We start from the raw sequence: 14,895 nt of genomic DNA on the forward strand, positions 1-14,895 counted from the left end.
CAATGTCATGCTCCCAACTTTGTGGGAACAGTTTGTGGGATGGCCCCTTCCTGTTCCAACATGACTGCGCACCAGTGCACAAAACAAGGTCCATAGAGACATGGATTAGGGAGTTTGGGGTGGAGAAACCTGATGGTCTGCACAGAGTCCTGGCCTCAACCCATTAGAACACCTTTAGGATGAATTAGAGTGGAGACTGAGCCAGGGCTTCTCGTTCAACATCAGTGCCTGACCTCACAAATGCGCTTCTGGAAGAATGGTCAAACATTCCCATAAACAAACAATATGGGTATATTTACAAAAAAAGTAAAAAAAAATAAAAAAAAGGAATATAGATCACAAAAATGAAGTGAACAACCTATTCTTCTTAGAGTGGTTGGAAACCCTCACATATATCCAATGCAGTGACTAGCTTCAGGCAATACACAAAAATGAAACAAATCCTCCTACATAAGTTGAAGCTGTTTATCTACAGCCATTTCTTCTGTAGACCATTCTAAAAAAAAAAAAAAAAACACAGATGAAAGGATTCTTGCTCAGCTCCAGCAGCAGTGGGCAAAGATCTGAAATCTCACAATTTAGATCTCAGTAAGGGGAGCTTTGATTGAAGGGAAGGAATACACCCTCGCCCCCTTCACAAAGTACACAGAGAAGATGCAGAGCTGAGGATAACAGTCATAAGTTGTGTACCAATGTGAGAGCAAAAAAGGTGCGCCAATCCAAGTGTAGCAGTATAACCATAAAGGGCTTCATTAAAACAGCCAAATGGCTACTCACGTGACAATACAAATAAAGATCAACAGCAGGGCTGGACTGGGACAAAAATCTGGCCCTGGACTTCATCCAGACTGGCCCACTTTGACAGGTCTCTCCCATGGCGGCCAGACAACTCCCGCACCCCCCCCCCACCACCCAAGCCCCCTCTTCCCCTTCACTAGCCATTCTACTTTATTAGAGTAGAATGGCTGGTACTCTTATAGACAGTACCAGTGGGGAAGCTAGACATTATTTCACCTGGGGCAAAGAATCAGTTTGGTGCCCCCCCTTATGGGACAAGATTAGGCATGCTCCTCTGTCGTCCCCCCTGCTTCTCTGTTCTCCCCAGGTGAGCCCTGCGGGAAGGGAGAGACAGAGGAGCGGAGGGGGGTGGCGGTCTGCTGTCACTGAAGCAGGCCCACTGAGCCATCGGCCCACTGGGAAACTCGCTGTAGTCCCAATGGCCAGTCCATCAACAGGCATGTATAAAAAGATCTGGAGTCACTGTCAGGGTCTCAATGTGTCACAGCAGGTTCGCTGTTCTCCCAGCTGGGTAGATGACAGCCAGAAAGCCGGAACTCGGCCCGACAGTATCATAACCAGCTTGAAACACACTCGGACCCCCAGACCAGACGTGACATCAGGACGTGCCAGGTGACGCGTTTCAAAGCTTCCGCTTTTTTATAGACCTGATTAGCTGGTGTGTGGGTCAGTCTTATATAGGCTGACCTGGAGCAAAGCCGAGTTAACACTAAAATCTAATTGCAATAACACTGTTTTGAATCAGCAAATAGTGTTACTGCAATGATATTTTAGTTTGATCGTTTTGTAATAGTCTCTTTAACACCAGGCTTGTAATCGTATATATTTGTGCATAGTGTTAACTTGGCTTGGATACTGGTCAGCCTATACAAGGCTGACACATGCAGGCCAATCAGGTCCATAAAAAAAAAAAATCAGAAGCTTTAAAACACGTCACCTGACACGTCCCAAAGTCACGTCCGCTCCAGGGCTCAGAGTGTGTTCAAAGCTGGTTACGATAGCATCGGGTTGTGTCCCGGCGTTCTGGTCATCATCTACGGCAAACCTGCTGTGGCATATTGTGGGATCCTGATAGCAACTCTGGTGTCAGGTTACTCGAGTCCAATTGACAGATGGACACTGTTGGAATCAGGAGTGCACCGCTAAGGTAGTGGATCCTACGACTGACTACTGCGGATGGAACTCTGGGAGGTTCAGGAAGGCAGGTCCACTGAAGCACCAACACGGATTCCACTGGGAGCTAGAGCATAGATTCCCCAGGTCGCGAAATCTAAGATCCAGAAGGTTTCCACCAGAGCCTCCAGTGGTGAGGATGGACTGCGCTGCAACTGGCTCCAGGTCGTGGCCCCCGGGGTCTCTCAGCACACGCTGACAGTAAGCTACAGGAGAGAGAGGAGAAAGGCAACAGCAGCTTGGAACAGCACGGATAGTCAGGAGATAGCTAAAAGTTCAGGGCAACAAGCAGAAAGAGATGATCAAAGAACAAGCCAAAGGTTGGGGTATGAAGCAGATGAGGACAGTCAAGAACAAGCCAAGTAAACAGTCTAAGATATAGGACATGAGGAATGAGCATATGGAAGCCAAAATACACAATATTGATCAGCAGGGATGGCTTGCATTGCAGTGCACAGGTTAATTTAGAGTTCCCTGATAGGACCTGGGGTGGAGCCATGCTTTGAGGAGAGATTACTTAAAGTGGTACCACTTTAACCTACAAATAAGCCTATAGTAAGGCTTACCTGTAGGTATAAAGAATATCTCCTGAACCTTACAGGTTTAGGAGAGATTCCCCCCGCAATGCGCCGCGGGGATCCTCGGCTAAAGGGCCGGCAGCCCTTTGTGACCCCAGATCACTGAGCTATGACCCTCAATTTTTTTTACGTTCATGGCAGGTGAGGCCCTGCCTCACCTGACTGCACGTCCCTGGAGCAGATTATAGTAGTATTCACTTTCAAGTCCACACCCCAAGTTCTGAGTTACTGTACTTTGCAAAGCATGTTTTCCTTTCAAATTTATGTACATGATTATATGAATGATATACCATATATACTCGAGTATAAGTTGAGTTTTTCAGCCCTCCGTGATGGGCATTTCTCAGCAGACATAGTCTGATGTGTTCTCATCCTCGGACTCAAGTTTCCCAGCAGACACTATATTCAGTGTTCCGCCAATCATGGACGTCCTATAGTCCGAGGATGAAAGGACTTCTGTGATCGGCGGAACACTGAACACAGTGTCTGCTGGGAAACTGAGTCCGAGGATGAGAACACGTCCGTGATAGGCATTTCTCAGCAGACACAGTTCCTCTATATGCAGCCACCTTGCTTCTCCTCCTATCCAGCTATGCTTGAACTCCCCCCCCAGTGTTCTCCTCTCCCACCACACTCTCTAGCCCCCCCACAGTTCTCACCACCCCTGTCCCCCTCCAGTGCTCTCCACCCCTGTTCTTTCTGCCCCCCCCCCTGCTCTCCAGCTCTCCCCATCCTTCAGCCACCATCCCAGTGCTCTCCACCCTGTCCCCCCCAGTGCTCTCCCCCCCCCCAGTGCTCTCCACCCCCGTACCCCCCAGTGCTCTCCAACCCTGCTCCCTGCCCCCCAGTGCTCTCCACCCCCCTTCCCCCCAGTGCTCTCCACCCCTGTTCCCTGCCCCCCCAGTGCTCTCCACCCCCCTCCCCCCAGTGCTCTCCAACCCCATACCCCCCCCATGGTCTCCACCCCTGCCCCCCCAGTGCTCCCCATCCCTGTTCTTTCTGCCCCCCAGTGCTCTCAAGCTCCACCCATCGCTCTCCACCCCTGTTCTTTTTGTCTCTCTGCTCCCCACCCCTGTACTCTCCACTCCCCCCTGCATTTTGCCCCCACCCATGTGCTCTCCAACCCCGCCAGTCGACTCCGATCCCCCTGCATTATGTCCCCACCCATGTTCTCTCCAACCTCGCCAGTGCTCTCCGCCCCCCATAGTGCGCTCCAGCCCCCCGTACTTTCCACCCCTGTTTTTTCTGGCCCCCACTGGTGCTCTCAAGCTCCCCCATTGCTCTCCACTCCCCAGTGCTCTCCATTCCCCCCTGATCTTTGTACTCTCCACCCCCCGTGCTCTCAACCCCTGTTCTTTCTGCCCCCCAGTGCTCTTTACCTCCACACTCTTAGCCCCCTTAGTGCTCTGCAGCCCCCCTCTCAGCCTCCCGTGGTTTCCATCCCTGTTCTTTTTGGCTCCCCTCAGTGCTCTTAAGCCCCCCCCCAGCGCTCTCCACTCCCCACCTGTGTGATCTCCAATCCCCCCTGCTCTTTGCCCCCACCCATGTGCTCTCCAACCCCGGAAGTGCTCTCCAGCTCCCACCCAGTGCTCTCACATTCCCAGGACCAGAGGACAGGCTGACTGGGGGCAGGAAATGAGGACGGCTGAAGGTGCAGGTGGCCAGGGACCACTCCATCTCACAGCAAACAGATCCTCTGGAAGGAGCACTGTCCCCATCCAAAACGAGAACAGACCCTGCCTGCTGATGGCGATCATGGATATCCTGCTGGCATGGAAGGTACCGTACCGAGCATCAAAAACACACCTTCCCACAGACAGGGACTGCATACTGGGACATGGGGCATAGGAGGGGCTGCAATTATGGGCACAGTGAGGCTGCATTCATGGGCACAGCAAGACTGCATTCATGGACACAGTAAAGCTGCATTTGATTGGCACAGTGAGGCTGCATTTGAATGGCACAGCGAGGCTGCAAGGGTGGGCACAGCGAGGCTGCATATGGTGGGCACAGACTATAGGATAAAACCAGAGCCACGAGCTGGAGCCGATTGACTGAGCCCTGCATGGTGCACCTGAGAGGAGGTCAGTGACAGCACCGCTAGGCCAGTCTGAGAGGGGTCACTGATGTAAGGGGGGGGAAGTAAATACGATAATGTAAGGGGGCACTGATATAAAGGTTTCCCAACTATATATCAGTAACCCACCCCCCTTACCTTAGTGTATTCTTTCTGCGGAAGGTGGTCCCCCCCCCCCCCCCCCACGTTCTGAGTTCCTGGGGTCCCCCTTGATGATTGACAACTTTTAACTGGAATTTGTAAATATAATATATATATATATATATATATATATATATATATATATATATATATATATATATATATATATATATATATATATATATATATATATATATATATATATATATATATATATAATTATATTTACAAATTCTCCTATGTGATTTCATATAGTTCGTATCTATATATAATACGCTCTTCAAATGTGCTTTAAAATGTATGTTTTTTCCTTTCATGAACAAGAAAATAATGACGCTATGCTTTTACGCTGGTATAATAATGCTGTGGGGCTGGTATGAAATTTTTTCCAGGGCTGGTTTTTATTCCCAGTCCGGCCCTGGTGAGGCATGCAAATGGGCATTGTTGACCTTCTTTTCCGCTTACAGTAGCTGCTGCATTCTCACCCTAGGCTTAGGCTGGGTTCACACTACGATTTTCCCGTCCGTCAGCCGCATACGTTTTCAGTATTGAAAACGTACGGGCCCGTACGGGAAAACGCATACATAGACAATGCATTGCAAATCACTCAGATGCATCCGGGTGCGTACGATTTCCTGGCAAAACGTTTTTTTAAACGTACGCAAAACCGTGTTCAACCACGGTTTTGCGGCCGTTTTTGAAACAGTATGGCAAACGCATACGTTTTTTTTTAACATTAATGTCAATGAAAAACGCACATATGTGCGGTTCCATACGTTTACGTCCGTTTCAGCCGCATACGTTTTTTCATATAAATCGTATGCGGCTGACGGACGGGAAAATCGTAGTGTGAACCCAGCCTAATACTCGAGTCAATAGGTTTTCCCAGTTTTTTTGTGGTAAAAACTAGGTACCTCGGCTTATACTCGAGTATATACGGTATTTCAAAGCCCAAATCCAGCCAAGACTTAATTTTTCGGTTCTGGATAGCACTTATAAGTTAAATGCCTTGTTTTCTGACTGTTAAATGGATGTCATTCAACACAGAAAATGGGGACACATACAACATTTAAATCACCACAGATGTTCTGTCCCTTCCTCACACTATCCAAAACTAGGTGGGTTTAGCCACAACCCATCCAAAACTTTTAGATAGATGCTGGAGAGAGAGTTTAACCAACTTAGATCTCTCGGGAACGCTATTGGTAAGATATCTGCATGTGAGTTGATGAGTGTGCTTTCCATGTTGGTTTTCGAGAATCAAAAAAAAAAAGGGGGGGTGAGTTGGAATACACAAAGGGTGGGAGGGAGCACCAAAAAAGCCCACCTGGTCAGGAAGAGATTGGAGAACCATGAAAGGTAGTGCGGCTCTACCTAAAACATAAGCCAGAGGCTAACTGAGCCCTCTACCTATAAATAAAATATCACTCTGGTGTGGACTGACCTTTTAACATCCTTATTTTGTAACACTCATTTACACAGTCAATTAAAATGCATTTTATTACCCTCTTAGGCGATTGTAAAACCCCCTTATTTTTTTCCCCCTTTACCCACTTCAGCCCCGGATGGTTTTACCCCCTTCCTGACTAGGCAATTTTTTGTGATATGGCGCTGCAAGTAACAAACATGTTATACTTGTTCTTTGCAAAAGTAAAGTAATAATAGAGCATCCCCGCTCCTACTCTTCTGGGATCCCCCGCTGGTGCTCCTGGCTCCTCCCCCGTACAGCAAGTGGCTTGTTATGAGCGCCATTTTGCCCCGCCCCCTTTTCACTGGCTCTGATTGACAGCAGTGGAAGCCAATGGCTTCCATTGCTGTCTTTGAGCCAATGAGGAGTAACAGAGCCGTTAGGGTCACTGCTCTCGTGGACATTGATGCAGCGAATGCATTAGGGTAAAAAAACCTTCTGCCTTTAGAACCACTACATTATTTTATTAGGCTCTGCACAGTGATTGTAAAGAACAAAAAAAGCCAGGCACATGGATATATCCAAAGTGACATTTGGAAAGAGGGTTTTATTAGGCTCTGCATTGCCATCATCGGACCGAAGATATTCTTAGGTTCGTGTCTGGGGCTAGAGATGTCAATCTTTACAGAAGGACTCCCCTGAGAACGGAATCCAAGAACATCCACCAACAGAATCAGCAGTTGTACATGTCAGTAAGTTGCTCTGCGGCTTGCAGTCAATGGAACTTCATGTATTCTTAAAATAGCATTGTGCTCAAACAGAACACAGTTTTGTCCGCGATACATTTATTTGCACCAACAGTTAAATTTTCAGGACAAGCGTTGGTGGGTTAACCCCCTTCTTCTCAATCCAAGTAGAACTGATAAGTCTTAGGAAAAAATAAATAAAAAAAACTATAAAGTTCCAATTACCCTAAGTAATGCTCAGACAGCACAACATGTACCGACAGTTTTCTGTAGAAATAATTTCCAAAGTACCAAGCTTAATGTTTACACAAAACAGCTGACAGTCTAAACAAACTACGCATGCCATGCATTAACCGTTTCAGGCACACCCTACGTCTCATGGTGCATGCCACCTGATTTACTGGTTCAAGGCGGCTTTAACCAGCTGCTGACGGGTGCCGTGTTAATTCCCAACACAATCCAAATATATACCAGTCTCTGAGAACACATGCACTGTGTATTTCTTGCATTCTTTTAGCCCAGATGAGGGGTTGGGGGAGAGTCAGGCTACAGCCCCCAAAATGCATTGGCTTTGGGAATAATCTAGCATTGAAATAAACTTGAATTTGAACTTATGTGATGGTGTGTGACTATAATTCTAAATGTTACTTCTCAACTCCAGTCCTCAAGGCGCACCAACAGGTCGTGTTTTCAGGATTTCCCTCAGATGAAACAGCTGTGGTAATTACTAAGGCAGTGAAACCGATTAACTCACCTGTGCAAAATAATGGAAAGCCTGAAAACATGGCCTGTTGGGGCGCCTTGAGAACTGAAGTTGAGAAACACTGCTCTATAACACAACTTCATCTCACCGTGTAAGCCAGGGCTCAAGTCCTGCGGGAACGCGTGGGGACGGCGTCCCTGCACTATTTTTACAGCAGGGACGCCGTTCCCGTTGCAGGACTCGAGCAAAAGAGTTGTGTCAGACAGTGTCAGGCGGCGGCGCAGTGCGATTTCTGGAAACATGAAAGAGCAGAGCGTCCCCCCGCGCGTCTCTTTCATGTTTCCAGAAATCACCCGGCACCCCTCCAGCAGGGCGCTCTTCTATGTGTACTTCCAGCAATCCCCCCCTCTCCGCTCTCCGACTTCTCCCAAGTCTCGCCCCCCCTGTGTGGTCCATCCAATCTCCCAAGTAGCTTCAGTGCTTCACACGCGCCCGAGTCCCGTCCCTCCTGTGTGCCCGTCTGTGAAGAAGGGGAGGTGGGCGGGAGGATTAAAAACAAGCATCCACACTGAGCCAGCCCTTGGGAACCAATCCAAGTAAGAGAGCATGTTCACCGACCAGACCCTGCTCCCTCTCTCTGACCCCCCCCCCCTCTCTCTCCCCCCTGAGCTCTCTCTGACACCCCTCTCTCTCTGACATATAAGGGGGTCCAGTGATACAGGGTGCTGTGTAATGTAAAGGGGTGCAGGGTGCAGTGTAATGTAAAAGGGGTCCAGTGATGCAGGGTGCTGTGTAATGTAAGGGGGCCCAGTGATGCAGGGTGCTGTGTAATGTAAAGGGGTCCAATGATGCATGGTGCTGTGTAATGTAAAGGGATCCAGTGATGCAGGGTGCTGTGTAATGTAAAGGGGTCCAGTGATGCAGGGTGCTGTGTAATGTAAAGGGATCCAGTGATGCAGGGTGCTGTGTAATGTAAAGGGATCCAGCGATGCAGGGTGCTGTGTAATGTAAATGGGTCCAGTGATGCAGGGTGTTGTGTAATGTAAAGGGGTCCAGTGATGCAGGGTGCTGTGTAATGTAAAGGGGTCCAGTGATGCAGGGTGCTGTGTAATGTAAAGGGGTGTGAAATATATATGCATATGAGCGTATAATTTTTTTTTTTTTTTTTGGTGGGGGGGGGGGGGGGAGTGGATCTTGGGTGGGAGTTCCCACACTTTTTTCCCCAGGGCTTGACCCCTGGTGTAAGCCCTTTGCTGTGTAGAAGCTGCCAAACCAATTATTAGATTGTTTAAATGCAATATTGCCATACTATTGAATAACAATAAAATCAAACAAATTAAAAAAAAAAAAAAACACACACACACTACAGATGGTTCCAACGCTTCATACTCACTTTCCCAAGCACCCGATTTAAAAACTGTGTCATTGATATTAATCGAGGCATGTTCCAGTAATCAATGATGATATTTAGTAATTTATCCCAATCTTGTACTTTGAGTGAAAAGCCAATATGTAGAGTATATCACATACCTAGCTAGCTGTAAAGTGATCTTGACGGTGTACAAGCCATGGAACTGCACATTGTACATGGTGGGCATGGGAAAAAAAAACCTCCTATGCCCTCAGAAGCTGCCACCATTGAATGCTTTGGGGATCTCTACACAAGATCCTTGGGAAATCTAGTTACCAAGTTTAATTACAGATTATTCCACTTGCATTCTGAAAGGAAACCACCAAAACGAATTGGAGACGGACCTTGATGGCCTTTCCTTGCTAGTTTCTTGGCCATTATGCCGACCCTCTTGCCGAGTCACGAACACAGAAAAGGAATGTTTGTTGCTGGTCAGTGGCTCAAAACATGGAAGGTAGTGGGTGGGCACACCAGTCAAATTACTATGATTTTCATTGGCAGCCCTATGAGCCTCTCATGAATGGTTTACTTTAAAGTCCAACTATTATTAGAAGAAACCTATCCTTGCAGTGGGGAGCCCCTGCACTGCAAAGGTTATATCCAAGGAGTACAGGAAAAGGCAGGATTTCCTTTTTGCAACTCCTGGAGTCTCCAGCACTGTCCCCTTCTCCCTGAAGCTCCGATCTGCAGGCAGTCCCTTAGTGTCATTACTTAACAATACAGGACTATGACCCTGTATTGTAAATGGTGGGAAGCGAGCATGCAACCGTTGCCAGGAGTATCTTGGAGAGGAGGCTGCAGGGGAACCATCGCACCGCTAGAGGGGGCCCTGCTGGACGCTTCTCAGGATTCTGCCCCCTCTAAAGATACTAAGCATTTTTTTTTTATTATTCCTGTTGTTGGGTTTAAAAGTAAACACTTAGCGGAATAAAACTATCTGCTAGATGGAAGCTATAGTGGGCATGTGCCTGCACACAGTATCAAGTTATAGAGCAGGGGTCTCAAACTGGTGGCCCTTCAGCTGCTGGGAAACTACAAGTCCCATCATGCCTGTGCGAGTCATACTTGTAACTGTCAGCCTTGCAATGCCTCATGGGACTTGTAGTTTTGCAACAGCTGGAGGGCCACCAGATTGAGACACCTTGTTCTAGAGCAGTGGTCATCATCCCTGTCCTCAAGGCCCACTAACAGGCCAGGTTTTATGCATTACCTTGGGGAGATGCAGACAAGAATACTGAAATCACTGAGCAGCAAAGGATATTACCTGTGATGTATTTCAGTTATCTTGCAAACCTGGCCTGTTAGTGGGCCCTGAGGACAGGGTTGATGACCACTGATCTAGAGTATCCTGGAAGCCAACAATGACAATCTAACATTCAAAGCCCACTTTGATTAGGAAATCAGTGGCCCCATCTTTTTTAGTCTCTAATACCGGAATGGTCAATAAGGCCACCCATCACACTGTTAAGCCAGTCAGGATGCACAGGAGGAGAGGACGGGGAAAGCACCAGCTTGAAGTCAGTGGGGTAGATTCACTAAAGGCAACTTATTTGCCCAGACTTTACCGGATACGGTGAGGCTTCACTTTGTATAGAACACACAATCAGGCCCAAGGTAAGTAAAATAATTGGCATTTTTGCGGCACATGATTCGTTGATGGAGCTCAGCAAAGCTTCGCTACCTTCACTCAGCTCGGAGGAAAGGGAGTACAACTGCACAGTCTATTTGCCTTAGTGAGGGCACACTGGGCTTATAAAAACATTGCTTCTACAGGAGTTATGCATTTTTGTTCTCCTGTACAAACAGCTCAATGTTATCATATGCATCCATACACATTAGGGCGTTTAGATTAGAGGCATGCTTCAAGAGGAAAGTTCAGAGGCAAAAAAAAAAAAAAAAAAACACACATCACCGCAAATGCATTTTTAAAGAGTTTTCAGGCAGAAAAAGTCCCAAATGCTCATAATCACATACATACTAATATATATATATATATATATATATATATATATATATATATATATATATATATATATATATATATGTATGTATATATATATATATATATATATATATATATATATATACATACATACATACACACACATACATACACATACATACATACATACATACACATACACCTAAACATGGTGTTTCGGAGCATCCAGCATTTTAGAGTGTACATTGAGAAATTGAGCAGAGGGGAATGTTTTTGAAAAAAAAAAAGCCAATGCCCATAAACTCTCCTAAACTCTTGTGCAATACGAGCTACTAAACCTTTTTATGCAGCTTTTTCTGCTCCTAGTGTGCATGGACCCCAAATCCACCCCTGTGTTGGCATATTAGAGTGCCTTAGGAGCGTCTAGTGTGCCCTAGCATACAATGGACAATACATGCACGCGAGATAAAAGCAAAATCAGCAATCTAATAACAATAGCTGAGTCATTGGTATTTAATGAAAATGTGTACTAGGATAATATATGGCAACAACAAAAAAAAAAATATCTGGCGTCATGCCAATGATTTCCAAACTGTCACTGATCCTGAACAAGTGTACAGATCAGGAGTTCTGACCTCCCCAGTCAGGGAGTACTGAAGCCACAACAGCCAGGCAGCTGCATTTTCAGAAGGTCAGCAATGATGGCCTTCATCTTTATCTGCGTAGAAACTTCCTTTAATAGAACTTCTCCTTTTTGTATGTGACATAATCCGATCTTATCCTTGCACTACACGTCCTAGCAGCTTTTCAAGAAGTGCACACCGGCCTTCCCAAACGAGGGGACCTGTAACTGCTCAGATGCATACATAATGAAAAAGCATAAATAATCCAGCTTTGCCTTGGTTTATTTTTTTTGGACTGGCCTAAAATCAGAACGGGCTGCTTATATCGCATAAGAGCGTCTCTGCAGCTGACTTAGCAAAATTAATTGCACATTTCTACATCCCATTTCGCGAGCCAGCAGCAAATAAATAATCCCTTATGTCAATTAAGCAGACCTGTACGTCGACGGCAGCCAACGATCCGCCCGCAAATACATGTTTGGCGTTCGGCGCTTTTCGACGGCGACACAAAAGAAGTTCAATCCAAGAGAACAATAGTTCATTTTTGATTGAAGCGATTCTCCGTGGCAGCTTAACCTACTCAGATTATTGGAAGTATCACAAACTGTTTATTTGTTTATAAAAAAACACTTGACACGGCGTGACCTGCAACTCAATGAATTTCATTTAATAATAAATGGTCTCCCTGGATTGAGCATTCCCCCCTATTCTTTAACCCAGTCTAGACTCCCCTCGTTTGTCATATTTTATTTGATATGGTTTGATTTCAGCCTTTAACACTGTTTTTCTGTCCTTCAACTTGTCTGCTAATATGGATAATATTTGAAACCTTTATGCGATATACTGGTTTGTCTACTCGTTCTGATTTCTCATATGAGTTAACCCTCATTTTGTATCTGCATTATTTGTATCACCATCGATTTCTTTAATAAAAGTTTGTAAACAAAAAAAAAAAAAAGGAACAAGCATTATTTTTTATTTGTTTTTGTTGTTGTTGTTGTTGTTATTGTTATTGTTGTTTTGTTTTTTCCTCACAAAGGCTAGGAATATTGCAAAGATTGATACTTGACTTTATAGCCACTTAGATTCATGGCATTTAAAACAATCATAAATTTTATTACCAATTGATAAAAAAACAACAACAACAAAAAACAACAACAACAAAAAACAACCAAACAGTAGTTATTAGACTGCAGTTTTAGCACAGTCTATAGGAGTATCTGCCATGGAGAACCAATTCCACTCTATACCAAAGCTGTCTGCCTTGGCAAAGGAGGCTTGTGCCCGCTGTAGATGGAATCAGATGTGCCCATTTGAAAACCTGGGCTACCATGTACGGGTTGCCCAGCTGATCCAACTTAAGGCAACGCAATAAAAAGCGTGTTAACTCAATTTCTGCGCTATTCCTACACACCTCCGTATGCAGCAGCTAGAAAATGCACAGATAATCTCATCCGTTGCATGCAGGAACGCTGATGTATTCCAGATGTGTACAGCACCAGAGTGCCTTTTTCCAATTTCCCCAGCCAAATCCCACATTCTTACACTATGAGATCATGCATACACTCTCTCTCGCCTAGGTTTTACTTATAACATCCAGCCTCATAAGGAAACACACACAAGGCTCTGAGCCTTATCCACCACTGAGGTTCCTTTGTTTCTAACAAACCCAACCAAATGATCCCATCTTGGTGCAGCAGCAATGTAGGCATGCAAGATGCTGATCTAGATAAAGGGTCTGTCTGCCTAGGCATGGTCAGTACCTGCTTGCGTTCCCCAGCTCCTGCATGATGATATCAGCTGCTAGCGTTTCAGGGCTTGTGCAGGCAGGAGGTGACAAGCAGGAAGCAATAACAGGGCTTTGTTCTGCTTGCAAAGGGCAATCAGACAGCAAACCCAATCATAACATCCTCCCTACTAGTCACCCTCTTTCACAAAGTGAAGGACTCTTCCTATACAACCCAGCCCCCTTTAAAAAAAAAAAAGCCATGTCCAGCTCTGCCCATTAGCAACCTGACTGACTTAAACAAAGCACACATATTGTGTTATGGATGGGAGACGGATTTCCTGGAGTAGAATACAGAGAAGCACATAGGGAGCCCATTCAGGATTCTGCTGCAGAGGTAGCATTGTATAGCAGGCAGACAGCCCAAGGGACAGGCAATCTGAACAGCATGTAATAGAGGAGCCCATGATAACCTAGTAGTGACAATGCAGGAGGAGGGGGATCAGCATGATTAGGAGAAATCTCCACTTGTGTTATATTCTTATGATGATAACAGTGTGATCATTTGTATACAAGGGGGAGAAAATTAGGAGAAATCTCCACTTGTGTTATATTCTCATGATGATCCTGGATGGGTAACAGTGTGATCATTTGTATACAAGGGGGAGAAAAAGAACACAACAGCACACATCACATCTGCTTTTTTTTTACTGCAAAGAGCAGAGGTGCAAGTCCTAGTCTATAGAAAGCAACTGGCTGCCAGTCCCTGCAAGGTGACAAGGTGCCAGCTGCTGGATGCCAATGACTTACAAGTCTCTGCGGGGAAATATCCATTAGTGCCTGTTAGACAATCAGCTGCAAATCCCAAGACAGGGTCGTGTTGGCAGCCAAAAAAAAAAAGGTAACGAGCTTCAAGTCCCAAGGCTTGTGACATACAAATCACCGGTCTGCTGGTCTTTCCTGGGCACGGTGTGGGAGGCGATCGTGCCATGGCAGGTCTGCTTGACATGTGGAGTAGAAGGCACTCACCTGATCGCGAGGGGGTGCTCCTGCTGCTCCCCACCGCTGGACAGGACTCCTCGCACTGACAGCTCGCAGCCGATTGTTTGTGTCTGGGCTGATCCCTTCTTCTCCACCATCCAGATTAGGGAGAGAGGAAGGGGTGTTGCTTGATTTCCCCCCCTCTTCTGAACTTCTGCCAGCTCCAGGCTCCGTACACACAAGTAGATGGAGGTTACCTTTCCGACAAGCGATCCTCTCTATGCGATGACCTAGTTTACATAAAGACTTCTTTTCTACAAGTGGGTGGAATCTTCAATGCATTCGTCAACCACACCCAAAACACAGCCAGAAAAAAGAATTCTTGTAGAAACGTCATGCATATGTAACCTTGTGTGCCTGTTCTGTATGTACACAGCAGCAGATATATTGTAGCTACTCACAGGGTACTTTATTAGCTACATCTGGTCATTATACTACACCCTCCAGCAACTACAGCTCCTGACATGTTACAAGAAGAAGAAAAAATTCCATAAAAAAAATGAGAGTCCTAAAAACCATATGAGATAA

The 14,895-nt window shown here is 45.9% G+C and overlaps 1 protein-coding gene across 3 annotated transcripts in view; it reads right to left on the reverse strand.

Annotated features, from left to right (window-relative positions):
- Positions 1-14,663, reverse strand: part of RNF152 (ring finger protein 152) — a 65,527-nt gene extending 50,864 nt beyond the window's left edge. Inside the window, exon 1 of one of the 3 annotated variants that reach the window (XM_040353582.1) lies at positions 14,356-14,663. The gene's annotated coding sequence lies outside the window, so the exon portion shown is untranslated. The other 2 variants (XM_040353583.1, XM_040353584.1) reach the window with 2 other exon arrangements.
- Positions 14,664-14,895: the final 232 nt, after the last annotated feature.

This window comes from Rana temporaria, chromosome 5 (genome assembly GCF_905171775.1).
Source record: "Rana temporaria chromosome 5, aRanTem1.1, whole genome shotgun sequence".
NCBI classification, from domain to species: Eukaryota; Metazoa; Chordata; class Amphibia; order Anura; family Ranidae; genus Rana; species Rana temporaria.